This window comes from Aedes aegypti, chromosome 1, assembly GCF_002204515.2.
Source record: "Aedes aegypti strain LVP_AGWG chromosome 1, AaegL5.0 Primary Assembly, whole genome shotgun sequence".
NCBI lineage: Eukaryota > Metazoa > Arthropoda > Insecta > Diptera > Culicidae > Aedes > Aedes aegypti.
The window spans coordinates 58,525,728-58,539,502 of NC_035107.1; the positions used below are offsets into that span (position 1 = coordinate 58,525,728).

The 13,775-nt window shown below is 38.6% G+C and overlaps 1 long non-coding RNA gene across 1 annotated transcript; it reads right to left on the reverse strand.

The window, feature by feature from the left end:
* Positions 1-7,448: 7,448 nt before the first annotated feature.
* Positions 7,449-7,691, reverse strand: LOC110681497. Its single transcript, XR_002503224.1, has 2 exons — positions 7,604-7,691; positions 7,449-7,518 (listed from the first exon to the last, which is right to left on the reverse strand). It is a non-coding gene; the product is annotated as an uncharacterized LOC110681497 (long non-coding RNA).
* Positions 7,692-13,775: the final 6,084 nt, after the last annotated feature.

Sequence of the window (13,775 nt, forward strand, 5' to 3'; positions counted from 1 at the left end):
AACTTTTTTTACATCAAACGATAGCTTTTGCTATTACACTTTGAAGGAAAAATATAGAAATTTTGTAAAAATACTGTTTTGATAAGTATTTTGCCAACGATGTCATCCTAGTGCTACTATAGGAACAGAAATTAGAAAAAGTGCTACTATAGACATGTATTCCTATAGTGGCACACGCGATAATAAATACAAAAATTTGAGTTTTCGTAGTTTTCATATTTTTCCCATAAAACCAAGATAGAAAGATTTAAGATGATGTAAAAATAATTAAATAATTACGCTAGCGTTATTTTTGGATTTTCTTCGAATTTTTGTTCTTACCAATGCAATTATTGGTACAACATGCAAAACTTTGTAAGAAAGATTGAAAATGCTTGCTAGGTCAATAACATCAATTCATGATCCGTTTTCCAATAAAAGTATACATGTCGAACGAAATTTAGATACAAAAAAACTTGCTTCGATATAACGTAACCTCGATGTAACTTAACGAATATAAAAATCGAGTTATGTTATATCGAAGTATTGCTGTAAAAAGTCCTGTATGGCAAACTGGGGAAACTGGCATAGGAATTCTCTTAGGAATTCTTTGAAAAATCCTCAAATGCAAATGAACAGTATAGTATTTTTCAAAGAGCTCCTTTATAAAGCTAGGGAAGATCTCCTATACCGTTCTTATTCATATTACGGACACTTAAGGCCTCAGTGAAGTATAACTCATCAGAAAGCATATAAAATAAATCATTATGTATAATTCTTCTGCGTTATCGAGCCTTCAAAACACTTAACTTTCGAATGTTGGGTGAAGATTTTGATTCCGCAACAGGAATAATTTTAAATAAATGAAAATGTGTGGCCTTTTCATGATTCTTATTCCGGACGCCTCTTCGCTTTTGCCTCGTATTCCGGACACTTTGATTCGAATTCCGGACAGCTCATGGAAATCGTAGTTAGAAAGGTCAAATCATCAATTTAAATCGACAAATCATTGAATAGACGTCTGAGGCAATTGGGTATTGTAAATTTGTATAGAATCTATGGAAAAAAAAATTCACTATCAGAATTTATGAAGTTTTTTCTCGAGGAATCTGAAAAGAAATTCCTAAAGAACCAGTAAAAAAATTTTTTGATAAAAAGTCTCTATTTTTAAGATTTTTTAAAAATAGAGCTTTTAAAAATAAAACCTTGCATTAAAATAGAGGCTAAGACTCTAAAAAGAGATCTTCTACCAGCCTTGAATATGTACAAACCATGATCGAAGATGGTTACTGATTCTAAATTATAATTGAAATGAAATACGGTGAGGTCTGTAACATACCTCCAAATCAGTTTCCGATACGGTTATGGGCCCCGCACATTTAGGTAGATCAGTATGAATTTCAAAATTAAACCGAGTTGTCGAGAATGAATTTTGAGGTATTTAAGCTTTTCTAATCACTAATACCATTGATTATGGGGCCCTACACATTGCCGATCAAGGTCACCGTCAAACTGAGTTTTCATCTGCTTGTAACCTGTAAATGAAACACTTACCACGATTTGGGGGCCCCTATGAACTCGGGGCCCGGTATGGACCGCACCCACCGCACCCCCCTAGCTACGCTACTGGTAGCGATTACGATGAAATTCTCAGATTCCGATAAAATGAGCTTATGGAGCTTATGAATAGATTGTGAATACAAGATCAACAGTAAAAACAGGAAAACTTCTGATGAACTTTCACGATTTTCCTATTTGTTGAAGATCATAAAAATCCTTAGCTCGAAAACTTTGTATTGTAGTACAAACGTTTTATAATGTAAAAAAATATATATAAATCAATGTGAATTTTTTAGTTTTTCTAAGAAGTATGGAATGAGACGGGGTTGGTGGTCTGATGGCTACTGCTTCTGCTTCATATGCAGAAGGTCATGGGTTCAATCCCAGGCCCGTCCCTTTCCTCGTACTTTGTAGTTGTATATCTCTCACTTGCTTCTATCTTCCTTTCTAAATATACCACACTCAAACTATTCGTTCATAGCGAACGCTAGAACCAGAGACGGACAAGAAACCGTTTCCCTAACACTTCCTACTTCCACGCGCACGCCTTTCTTACGCCTGATACATAGGCAGTCTGCTAACCACAAAAGCAAACCTATCTGCCTTGCCTTTCCCCCAATCCATACACTCCCGCATGAACTGACGTGGATGCAGTGGAATATACGTATAATTCCTCCCCCTTCCCCTCATTGGTCTGCATTCTGACGTGGCAGGTGCCATTGTTGCCTAAAAATAGAAGATCACCAGCACTTATACACTGAGGATGCCTGTTAGTCCCAATCAGTCATTCGGTTGGTTCCTTGTGTAAGTGCAGCTGATCTGGCGATACTGGAGTGCATCCACGGGCGGCCAATCAAGCTCAAGCTCAAGCTAAGTAGTATGGAATGTTTCATTGTGTCGACGTTGTTTAACCTAGAAGGTGAAGCATTTTTTCGGTTAACTGATTCTCATCACTTAGATCAAACGATCTTCGCAAGGCTTACAAGATTCATATAAAGCAAATAACAACGGTAAAGTTCTCAATAAAATGACTTCCTTATAAGATGAGGAATAGATCTTGGTGCCATTCTTCAAGAACTCTTGCTTAGAGAGTAGAAGTTCACAACAAGAGTTCTGATGACAAACTTTTTGAAATTCTAACGAAAATCATGTCAGCATAATGATGAAAATCCTCTCATAGTTCGAATGAGATTCCTTTCTAGGATGAGAACCCTTCCAGGAATCGGATGAGCATCCTTAGAATCTCTCAGTGTTCGAATGAGAATCCTCTCAGGATTCTGTTGAGAACCCTCTCAAAATTCTAATGAGAAACATCTCAGCACGTTTGTAAATCCCAGGACTCTTCCAAATTAAAAAAAAATCTTTAGAAATTATACCATCATCACCGAAATTATTGTACCTGAATAAATACTACTGAAATCGTGGAATTTTTAACCGAAATCTAAAAATTTCTGTCGAAATACCAATATTTCAGCCATCGAAAGCACAAGATTTTCTCCAATGTTCCAGAATGATCATCCAAATTCCAGAATTCCCATTTAACAAGGGGATATAGATATTTTACATATTTATTACATTTGGCATGAATGCCCTCAATGTGATTTTTGAAAGATAAATTCTTATCTAGCATGAGCCCTAGATACTTAACTTCATCTGACCAATTTATTGGAACCCCTCTCATCGTGACAACATGTCTTCTTGAAGGTCTCAAATAAAGAGCTTCTGATTTATGCGGGAATATTATTAGTTAAGTTTTGGAAGCATTAGGAGAAATCTTCCATTTTTGCAAGTTTATGAAGAAAAAATATCCAAACTTTTTTGCAACGGACTACAGATGACACGCAGGCTTCGTCCTTTGGCGGTAAGGCCTGTGTCATCCGCAAACAAGGATTTTTGATATCCCTGAGGTAACTCAGGTAAGTCAGATGTGAAAATATTGTATAATAGTGCCAAAATGCTGCCTTGGGGAACACCAGCTCTTACAGGAAGTCTTTCAGATCTCAGAATATTGTTTAATTACAGTCGCCTCTCCACAGCTCGATATCGAAGGGACCATCGAGATAGGGAGAGATCGAGAAATAGAACAAATTGTCAATGGATACTAGATTGAAAATCACTCCATTACTAGGAAAATTAAAAAAACAAAGAGACGTGTCTTTGCAAATTGTTTTGAATCTCTGAAATCAAGTCTAGTAACCTTTGATAATGGGCATATCGACATACGGAGAGAAACTCGGGAATGAAAATCACATCGAGATAGGGAGATATCGAGATAAGGAGGATATCGAGATATCGAGAGTGAAAATGTATGCAGAATGAAGGGACCGAAAACATAGGGAGAGATATCGAGATGTGAAACATCGAGATGTGGAAAGTCGACTGTAATAGGAACCTCATTGATTATCAATTATCTTAAACTGACACTCTGCTGCTTCTGATAATCAAAAACACCAACGATATACGGGCATCGTTGTTTGTTTTCTTCATCTACTTTTGTGCAATCTTCATTGGTATACTCATATTGGTGGTGGTGCGGTTACTTTGATGGAGGCATAAATGTCAGCGAATTGAGTATAGTGAGCATGATTTTTTTTCGTCCCTGATTTTCAATGCCGATCTCGTCAAGATACAGAGATTTGCCTTTACGCGCTCGAAGAATATCGTTGCGAACTTTTGAGTTGTTGAACTCCACATGTATCATACCTGTAGTGTCCGGAAGGAGGAACCGGCACATTCAAAACTAATAGCTCAATCAGCCGAATTGCAACAGGAGCAATTCCATCGCAACTTTATCGCTCGAAACACTTTACAAGACTGACGTGTCATTCGCCTTTTCCCGTTTGCTTAGGTTTTCATTGTTACTGGAACTATATGCCCTCCTGCTTATTTGATATCTTCTATAGTACCCCTCTCAATCCCTACATTCTCCTCCTTATCTACTCTTATAATTGTAAGATAGTTTCATCTATTATCTTTCATTCATTTCATGTTGTCCTTGAGTTCTTTCATATTAAAGATAACATACATATATTCCAAAAAATGAGATAACATCTTGTATCTACAACTTCATCATCATCATTCTTCATTCCTCATTCCTCACTCTTCATTCCTCATTTATCATTCCTAACTCTCCATTTCTTACTCATCACTCTTTATTCTTCACTCCTTACTCCTCATTCCTCATTAATCATTCCTTACCCATCATTCCTTATTGCTCACTCCTCACTCCTTACACCTCATTCGTTATCCCTCATTCCTCACTTCTCACCCTTCATATCTGAGTCCTAATTCTTAATTCCCCACTCCTCTTTCATTATTCCTTATAAATCATCCATCATTCCTCATCTCTTCCTCTTCACTTCGCACTTCTGATTTCTAATTCCTCACACATCCATTCTCATTCCTCACTTCTCATACTTCACTTCTCACTCCTCACTCCTCACTCCTCATTCCTCACTCCTCATTCCTCGTTCCTAATTCCTCACTCCTCATAACTCATTCCTTACCCATCATTTCTTATTGCTAACTTCTCACTCCTTACACCTCATTCGTTATTCATCATTTCTCACTTCTCACTCTTCACATATGATTCCTAATTCTTCATTCCTCACACCACATTTCTCACTCCTCACTCCTCATTCCTCATTCCTTAAACCTCATTTTTCACTCGTCACTCCTTCTTCCTCACTTCTCACTTTTCACACCTCACCCATCATTCTTCACTTACTACTTTCATTCCTTACTCCTCATTTCTCACATCTCACTCTTCAAACCTCATTCCTCAATCCTCATTCCACATTCCTCAATCCTCACTTCTCATTCCTCATTCTTCATCTCTCATTTCTCAATCCTCATTTCTTACTCCTCATACTTCATATCTCATTCCTCATTCCTTATTTCTTACTTCTCATTCCTCATACTACACTTCTTATTGTTCACTTCTTACTCCTCATTCCTCATGTCTCATTCCTTACTCCTTACCCCTAATTTCTCACTCCTCGTTCCTCATTTCTCATTCCTCATCTCTATCTCCTCATTATGTACTCCTCATTCCTCAATCCTCACTTCTCATTTCTCATTCCTCACTTCTCACTCTTCATTCCTTACTCCTCATTTTTCAATCCTCATTTCTCATTCCTCACTTCTCACTCTTCATATCTGAGTCCTAATTCTTCATTCCTTACTCCTCTTTCATTATTTCTTACAAATCATTCATCACTCCTCATTCCTTCCTCTTCACTTCGCATTTCTGATTCCTCATTCCTCACACTTCACTTCTCATTCCTCACTCCTCATCCCTCAATCCTCATTCTTTACTTCTCATTCCTCACTCCTCATTCCTCACTCCTCATTCCTCACTCCTCATTCCTCGTTCCTAATTCCTCACTCCTCATAACTCATTCCTTACCCATCATTCCTTATTGCTAACTTCTCACTCCTTACATCTCATTCGTTATCCGTCATTCCTCACATCTCACTCTTCACATATGATTCCTAATTCTTCATTCCTCACACCACATTACTCACTCCTCATTCCTCATTCCTTAAACCTCATTTTTCACTCGTCACTCCTTCTTCCTCGCTTCTCACTTTTCACACCTCATCCATCATTCCTCACTCATCATTCCTTACTCCTCATGCCTCACATCTCATTCTTCAAACCTCATTCCTCAATCCCCATTCCACATTTCTCATTCCTCATCTCTATCTCCTCATTATGTATTCCTCATTCCTCAATCCTCACTCCTCATTTCACATTCCTCACTTCTCACTCTTCATTCATCTTTCCTCGTTCTTCGCTCCTCACTCCTCATTCTTTAATCCTTATTCCTCATTCCTCACCCCCAACTCTTCATACCTCACTCCTCGTTCCTCATTCCTCACGCCTCATTTGTTATTCTTTATTCCTCACTCATCACTGTCCACACCTCACTTCTCATTCTTCATTACTCACACCTCATTTCTCATTCCTCACTTCTCACTTCTCATGCTACTCACTACTCACTCCTCGCTCTTCATTCCTCCTCATTCTTCGTTTCTCATTCTTCACACTCACTCCTCAATCCTCATTCTTCACTGCTTAATCCTCATTCCTCACTCTTCACAATTCACTCCTCATGTTTTACAACTCATTCTTCACTCCTCATTCAGCATTTCTCATTCCTCACTTTTCATTCCTAACTTCTCACTCTCATTCCTTATTCATCACTCCTCAATCCTTGTTCTTCACCCTCGGCTTATTTCTCACTCTTCACAACTCACTTATCATTCCTTATTCCTCATTTCTAATTCCTTATTCCTCATTCTTCATGCCTCAATTTTTACTCTTTATTGCTCATTCCTCACTCTTTATTCCTAACTCCTCATTCCTCTCGGAGAGTTGCTTTACCTCTGGGGAATTACTTTACCCTCTCGGGGGAATTGATTTACCCTCTCGGGGGAATTACTTTACCCTCTCGGGGGAATTGCTTTACCCTCTCGGGGGAATTGATTTACCCTCTGGGGGGAATTGATTTACCCTCTCGGGGGAATTACTTTACCCTCTCAGGGGAATTGATTTACCCTTTCAGGTGAGTTTATGCATTGCTTTGATGTATTTGACCTTATAACAAATTATGAAGCATAACAAAATAAAGTCGGGCTTATTTGAAGGATTCGCGCAATATCATTTTCCAATTGTGTTCCAACTTAATTATTTACATTACATTGAATAATACTGGTCATTCATAAATATAAAATAACATTATTTCTTACCCAACATTTAAATTTATTACAAGCAACAAGAAAAACAAATCTTAAAAACACATGAATCGCGACCTCTGAATTTTATCAAAGCAATCCAGCATAAAATCAACAACAAAATTTATCACGAAAATATGACGTCACTATTGTGCTTATTCTGCTTGCAATACCAACACAAATGATTCCAATATCAACCTCTATCGTCTTGGTTTACATCAACGGCAATGCCAAACAAAACTGAAAACATTAAAAAATTTTACCACTTATGTACTTCCGTTTCAGGCCGAGACTTTGAATGTTTGGGAGCGCACAATATACTTACCAACTGTGCCATTGTAGTGTCCGGAAGGAGGAACCGGCACATTCAAAACTAATAGCTCAATCAGCCAAATTGCAACAGGAGCAATTCCATCGCAACTTTATCGCTCGAAACACTTTACAAGACTGACGTGTCATTCGCCTTTTCCCGTTTGCTTAGGTTTTCATTGTTACTGGAACTATATGCCCTCCTGCTTATTCGATATCTTCTATAGTACCCCTCTCAATCCCTACAATACCATTTTTGAAACGTCGCGCTATCTCTATATCAGGCGAGTAGAGTTGTACACCGACAGCAGCAGCAATCTTGGAGACGATTATGGTTTCACTGAGAGTGAGTGATTTTGGCACACCGTTGAGAATTAGTTCATTCTTCAGAGCAGCTTGCTTTGACCACATAGTACACGGTCATAAAACCTCGAAAACAAATGATCTGTAAACATCCCGTGAAAATGTCTATACTACTATGCTCAAACATTAATGCTTGTGGAATACAAACTTATACGATTCTTTATTCGGGTCAGACTCGCATGATGTGGTGGATGAAATATCTAGCCGAACAAAAATCATTCACGTACGAGTTTTCGTATTGCAGGCTCTCTCAGAATGATCGTGTTGCAAGTAATTTGTTTTTTTTTTTGTGGTATTATATTACTCCAATGTTGCTTTGAAACATTTCGTTTTCTATTTCCATTCCATTCACTACAGGCTTTAGGACCCTATTCAACCAATAGTAGACTTTATAAAACGAGTTGAGCCTAGTTGGGATAGTGTGCCACCAATGTTTATTACATGTCAATTGTGAGAGGATATTTTATGAGTAGCAGATTTAACATGGGTCATAGCACAATATTCCTAAATGGTGGAAGCAGTGGTCGAAAAGTTCTACAGAAGAGAAAAAAAACTTTTACATTGTAATTTTTGGTTTCAGAAAATCAGTTCTAATCTAGCCAGCACAGATTCTACTTTTATGTTTTGTTGGAATTTAACCAGTACAGCAGCGTCCATTCATTACGTAAGGGGCTGTCCATTAATTATGTAAGGGTTTATGGGGGGAGGGAGGATCTGAGATTTCTTACGCGTCATACACTTTATTTTTAATTCCCATAGAAAAAATCTTACAATGCGGAGAAAAATTGTCTTACGTAATTAATGGACCGCCCCTAAACGCTAAAATTGTAAACTTTAAGACCCCCTGCTCCCTTCGTAACGCTTTTTTAATGAAATTTTTTTTTTGGTATGAGCCGTAACGCTTGAGCCTACTCCCATCATCCCCATTGACCCTTTTACACATCGACCGTAATCGGATTTTTAGTTTGTATTCAAATCTCAGATATTTAAGTGCGTATGAGTGACCTTCCGATTCCATGGCATGCTCCTGCAGGGTGAGCGACGGAATCAAGACCAATTGTTTTCGGTCTACGTGGCGCGAGTGCAAAAATAAACGCGTTTCTCAGTTATTTAGTATGTATGCTTCAAATAAAGCTGAAAGTGGATTGTGGTTGCTCAGTCGAGGATGAAGGATCAATTGGTGAGCTCGTTACATCCCTTTTTTTCAAATCTGTAAAATATGTATGACCGCACATTTAATCGTTACGACGGAGGGACATATATATGAGTTTTCAACAAACTATGAATGGTTCGTTACTGTGAGTGTCAGCATAGACTCTTATTCATATATTTTGTTTTAAGGCTGTCTCTTGTCTTGTCAGTAGCAAGAAAATAAATCGCCTATGTCGATGCGTGGAAAATTTCTTCCAAGAAATGGTCAAGAAAATCATTTTTTTCTGATCTCAGTACGCAGTTGAGAAGAAATGTCACTTCAAAGGGGGCTCTCTGTAGGAAATTTCTTGACCCATTCAGTCAAGAAATTTCTTTACTTTTCTTGAGCGAAACAGCATACTTAGCTTTATATGTTATTATATAAAATCCCTTTCCCTTTGTTTTTGTAATAAGGGAAAAGCTTTGAGTGGTTCGGTCTGTTTGTCTATGCTAAAAGTGTAGACTTGCAAAACGTTCATTTTATTCAAAACACTTTGAATGGTTCGCCACTGTAAGTGTCGGCATAGGAGTGTTATGTGATGGCCCAGCCAATCATTTTTTTATTTGAGTAAAATATTGTAACACATGCTTTCGTACTAACAGCTGCAGGAATGTTGCTTTTAGCTATTTGTTCATCAAAATTTGAATGGATCGTCACTACAAGTATCGACATTATTTTCCCTTATCAAAGTGAATCCTGTGACCCAACGATCCCCCCCATTAACAACCATCCCTCCCAGTATCCTTTGTGGAGATGCAGAGGAAAACACGGTCTCCAAATAGCAAAGGTTACACACTAACATTCCTTCCCTCAATCCCACCTGACTGCAAAGACGTGGCCGGCGCCGTTATTGACCCTGTATAAATAGAGGCACTGAATTATGCACACTGAAGAAAACTATGGCCAATCCCAGCCGAACTTCTAGTTGATTCTTTGTGCATTTTCACTGACTTCGGTTATTCACGGAATAGCAAACATTGATATGTGTAGTCAGTCTAAGCTAAGCTTAGCTGAAATCTCAGATATTTACTTAAGTTTCTATTAAAATAAGTGATAGTCTGATCATTTATCGTAAGGGCAATGATAAACATTGCTAAACATTTATTTCGAATTTTAATTGCACGTGCTTAATGACAAATTTCGAACAATAAAGTCGCTCAGATATAACGTGATTTGTGCAAAACTGATCAGAGGAGCTTCTAGAAATGTCTTTGCTTTTGTCTTATCACTAGCATAAATAAGGCATTTTTTTCAATAACATCGATGTTACTGAATCGATTTACATTTGAGCAGCCGAAACGATTCACCAATTTAATCAAATTCTTCGGATCGATGTTTTTGAATGGATTCTCATCGGAATTGATTTAAGATAGGTATATGAGATTTGAAATGTACCCAAAGACATTTGCATTCGATTTTTACAACATCCAGTTTAATCAGTTTTGGAAATCAATACTAGGCTAGTTCAAAATTTGGTTTCTTTTTCTTAAACTCATTATGAAATATTTATCGATTTCAACAAACTGAATCGTTTAAAAAAAACCTAATGAAGAATATCGATTCACTCAATTTTAGATGCATCAAACATCAAATCAAAAATTTGCAATGAAAACAACAATTTTTGGAACATTCATTTAAAATCGTCCAACGCTACTTAGCATTCTTCTGGTCAGACGACTCTTTAATTTTATTTACCATATCGGCACAACGACTCATATGGCGTAATGTACTTTTCATCTAACGGAAGTTGGTCTCTACTCTAAGCAAACCAGAAAAAACTTCCCAGAAACCACTAATGCAACAAAGTCTGGCACAACGAGCGCCAATTTGCTCTATCGTCTCACCGTAATGCTCGGATAACGATAATCCTGGGACTCATTGTATCTTCTGTTGTGTGGTGATGATTGCTAATAAAATCACGAATTATGCAATTATGAGTTTAGACAAAATGTTTCTACTGGACCCTCGGCATCGTGCGGGATCAGACGCTCCGTGGCGATGCCAAAACTACGACGATGATGGCGATAGTTTCCTTTTCACAGCCAACCAAAGCGTAATGAACATCCAAACGATGCGGTACGGTTCATGTATCTGCAGATGACACCTAACCGTACACACACTTGGGTGGAGCGACGAAGAAGACGTTCGGTTGTGTGGCCATTCTGGAACCTGACCGCACTCCAGATTTAAAGCCCAGGGACTGAGGCGTGTTGGCCCCAAAGTCAAGACCAGACCGAAGCGAATGTATGCACCGTAAATGACGACGACGATGACAGCCTCCGTCATAGTGACCATGTGCAGAGAATGTATTATCCCCATAGTTACGCACCATTTGCCAGTGAGTGGTCCCCCGCATCAATTAATCATGGTTTGCATATGAAAGGACACGCACCAGATGGCGCCACCTCGCATTGCCTACTTGGACTTCTCCGCACCTTCGTTCGTTTTGATGCGTTGATATGTGATGGAAGTCGGATAATCGGAAAGATTTATGTCAAGTTTGGCACCCCTTTAATTAAATCTTGCCAACCGAAATGGTTATGATTCCGGTGGTCAGCCTGGCCGAACCGGTGTGATGACCGTTTCAATTATGGTAGGTATGCGGTCAGCTGAATCTTTTTCTGGGATCATCAGGAACGAGTTCATAAAAAGAAATGATCTCCATAACGGTTATTTCCCTTGGTGAAACGATGCCGATAAATAGCCCTCTCCTCGGTAAGATGTAACAAGGAGGATTAGCCGAGTGGGAAGCTGATAAAGACATCGTAAAAGTACTTCAAGAGCAGGCAATTCACCCCAACCCGAACCCACCACAAGAAACATATGCCATTCCAAGCACGGGGAGGAAAAGTTTGATTACCGCAATGTGAGCGTGGGGAGCCATTTAATGCACGCGCCTTCGGTGTCCACCCCTGCCATCATGACAGCGCAATCAAACTGACAAGGTAAGTCCGCAGGGATGGGGCAAAAGGCTCAACCACGAGTTAATTTCAATAAATTGCCGATTATGGAAAGCTTTTGGCGAAAATAAACAGATCATTATCATGGCCGGTTGTGTTGGTTTTGTTGTTTTTGCAGATACGGGAGGGATGGGACACTCCATGGAAAAAAGCCTCCCTGAAATGAACAAAAACAACAACGGTACCGCAGTGGAATGCACAACGGTGAACAAAAAAAAAAGAACACATTAAAATATGTGTACCAACAAACGGTAAAAAGGGACAACGAGTATCGCTTCATGCATAATTAGCTCATAATTTTTCGCTTTAAAGCAGATCAACAGATAAGCAAGCGCGCGGTCGGAAAATGCGGATCGGATTCAGCGGTTGATTTCGGAATCCGGAAGCCGGGCTGGCTAACTGATTTCATACTTTGTGTTTTCTGATTGCACATTTAACATACTTTTAAATTGTAAACATCAAACGTGTAACATTTTTAGTTTAGAGTTATTTCCAGCTTAAATTAGAGTGAAAAGTTCATTTTTCGACTGACTATTTCCAATGCAAATGAAACGTTTACATGTATTAGAAGATATCTGACATAACATTTTACATTATTTTTTTTTCTATATCCCTCCCCTCAGTCTTCGTTTTGGAACTAAGGCCTATCAAATAGAAGGATTTTTATGATTTCAAAAGAGAATAACCCAAAACCGGTGCATCAGATTATTGTGGTGTCTTCGAAGAAGTTTCAGCAAATTACAAGAACTATTAGAAAGCTCAGTGTATATCTTTCAAATAGTTCTTGTAATTTGCTAAAATCATTGTGGGGATCATAACGGGGATTTTGGACAATATAAAAAACCGATATTTTTAAAACCATCCTCTTCGATTATCATATCACATCATATAAAACTGGGGCCTTCCTTAGCCGAGTGGTTAGAATCCGCGGCTACAAATCAAAGCCATGCGGAAGGTGTCTGGGTTCGATTCCTAGTCGGTCCAGGATCTTTTTGTAATGGAAATTTCCTTGACTTCCCTGGACATAGAGTACCATCGTACCTGCCACACGATATACGAATGCGAAAATGGCAACTTTGGCAAATAATTGGCAAGTAATGCTAAGAGGAAGGATGTAAAATAAAATTGCAATGCGATTGTTACATGTGATGCAAACAATCTCAGTGTTCGTTTGTTCCAAACTATGAATTGGAATCTGTACCCAAATATCGATTTTCAAAATCAATGTTCAATGAACTGTTCTCATCCGTTAAGTGCCGTGGGCAATCGAAAGTAAAATTGGCTGAATTGCTCCCCTTAGCAAGGAGAGAAAACTGACTGACGTAGTCTATTATTTCAGGAAAGTTGAGAAACTGTTGCTGTTGCTGCACAATACTCCTCTATTTCCCGACAGCTGAACGGTGGGAACTCCCAGTTGAGTCATATTGTTATCGTGCTACATCCTACATATGCCGCTTCTCATTTGGCATTCAATGCTCGCCCAGTCGCATACGGCAGATGAAACTCCAAGGGACAACTTTTCCATTTTCCATTTCCGGTTGAGAGTACAACGACAAACGTTATGGTGCGTGCTGCCACTGCTTAGGTACATTTAGACTTTTTACGTGGGACCAGTTTAGAGATTGGCCAATGGTCATTTGAGTTTTACATTTGTATGTTTTTTGTGAAGCATT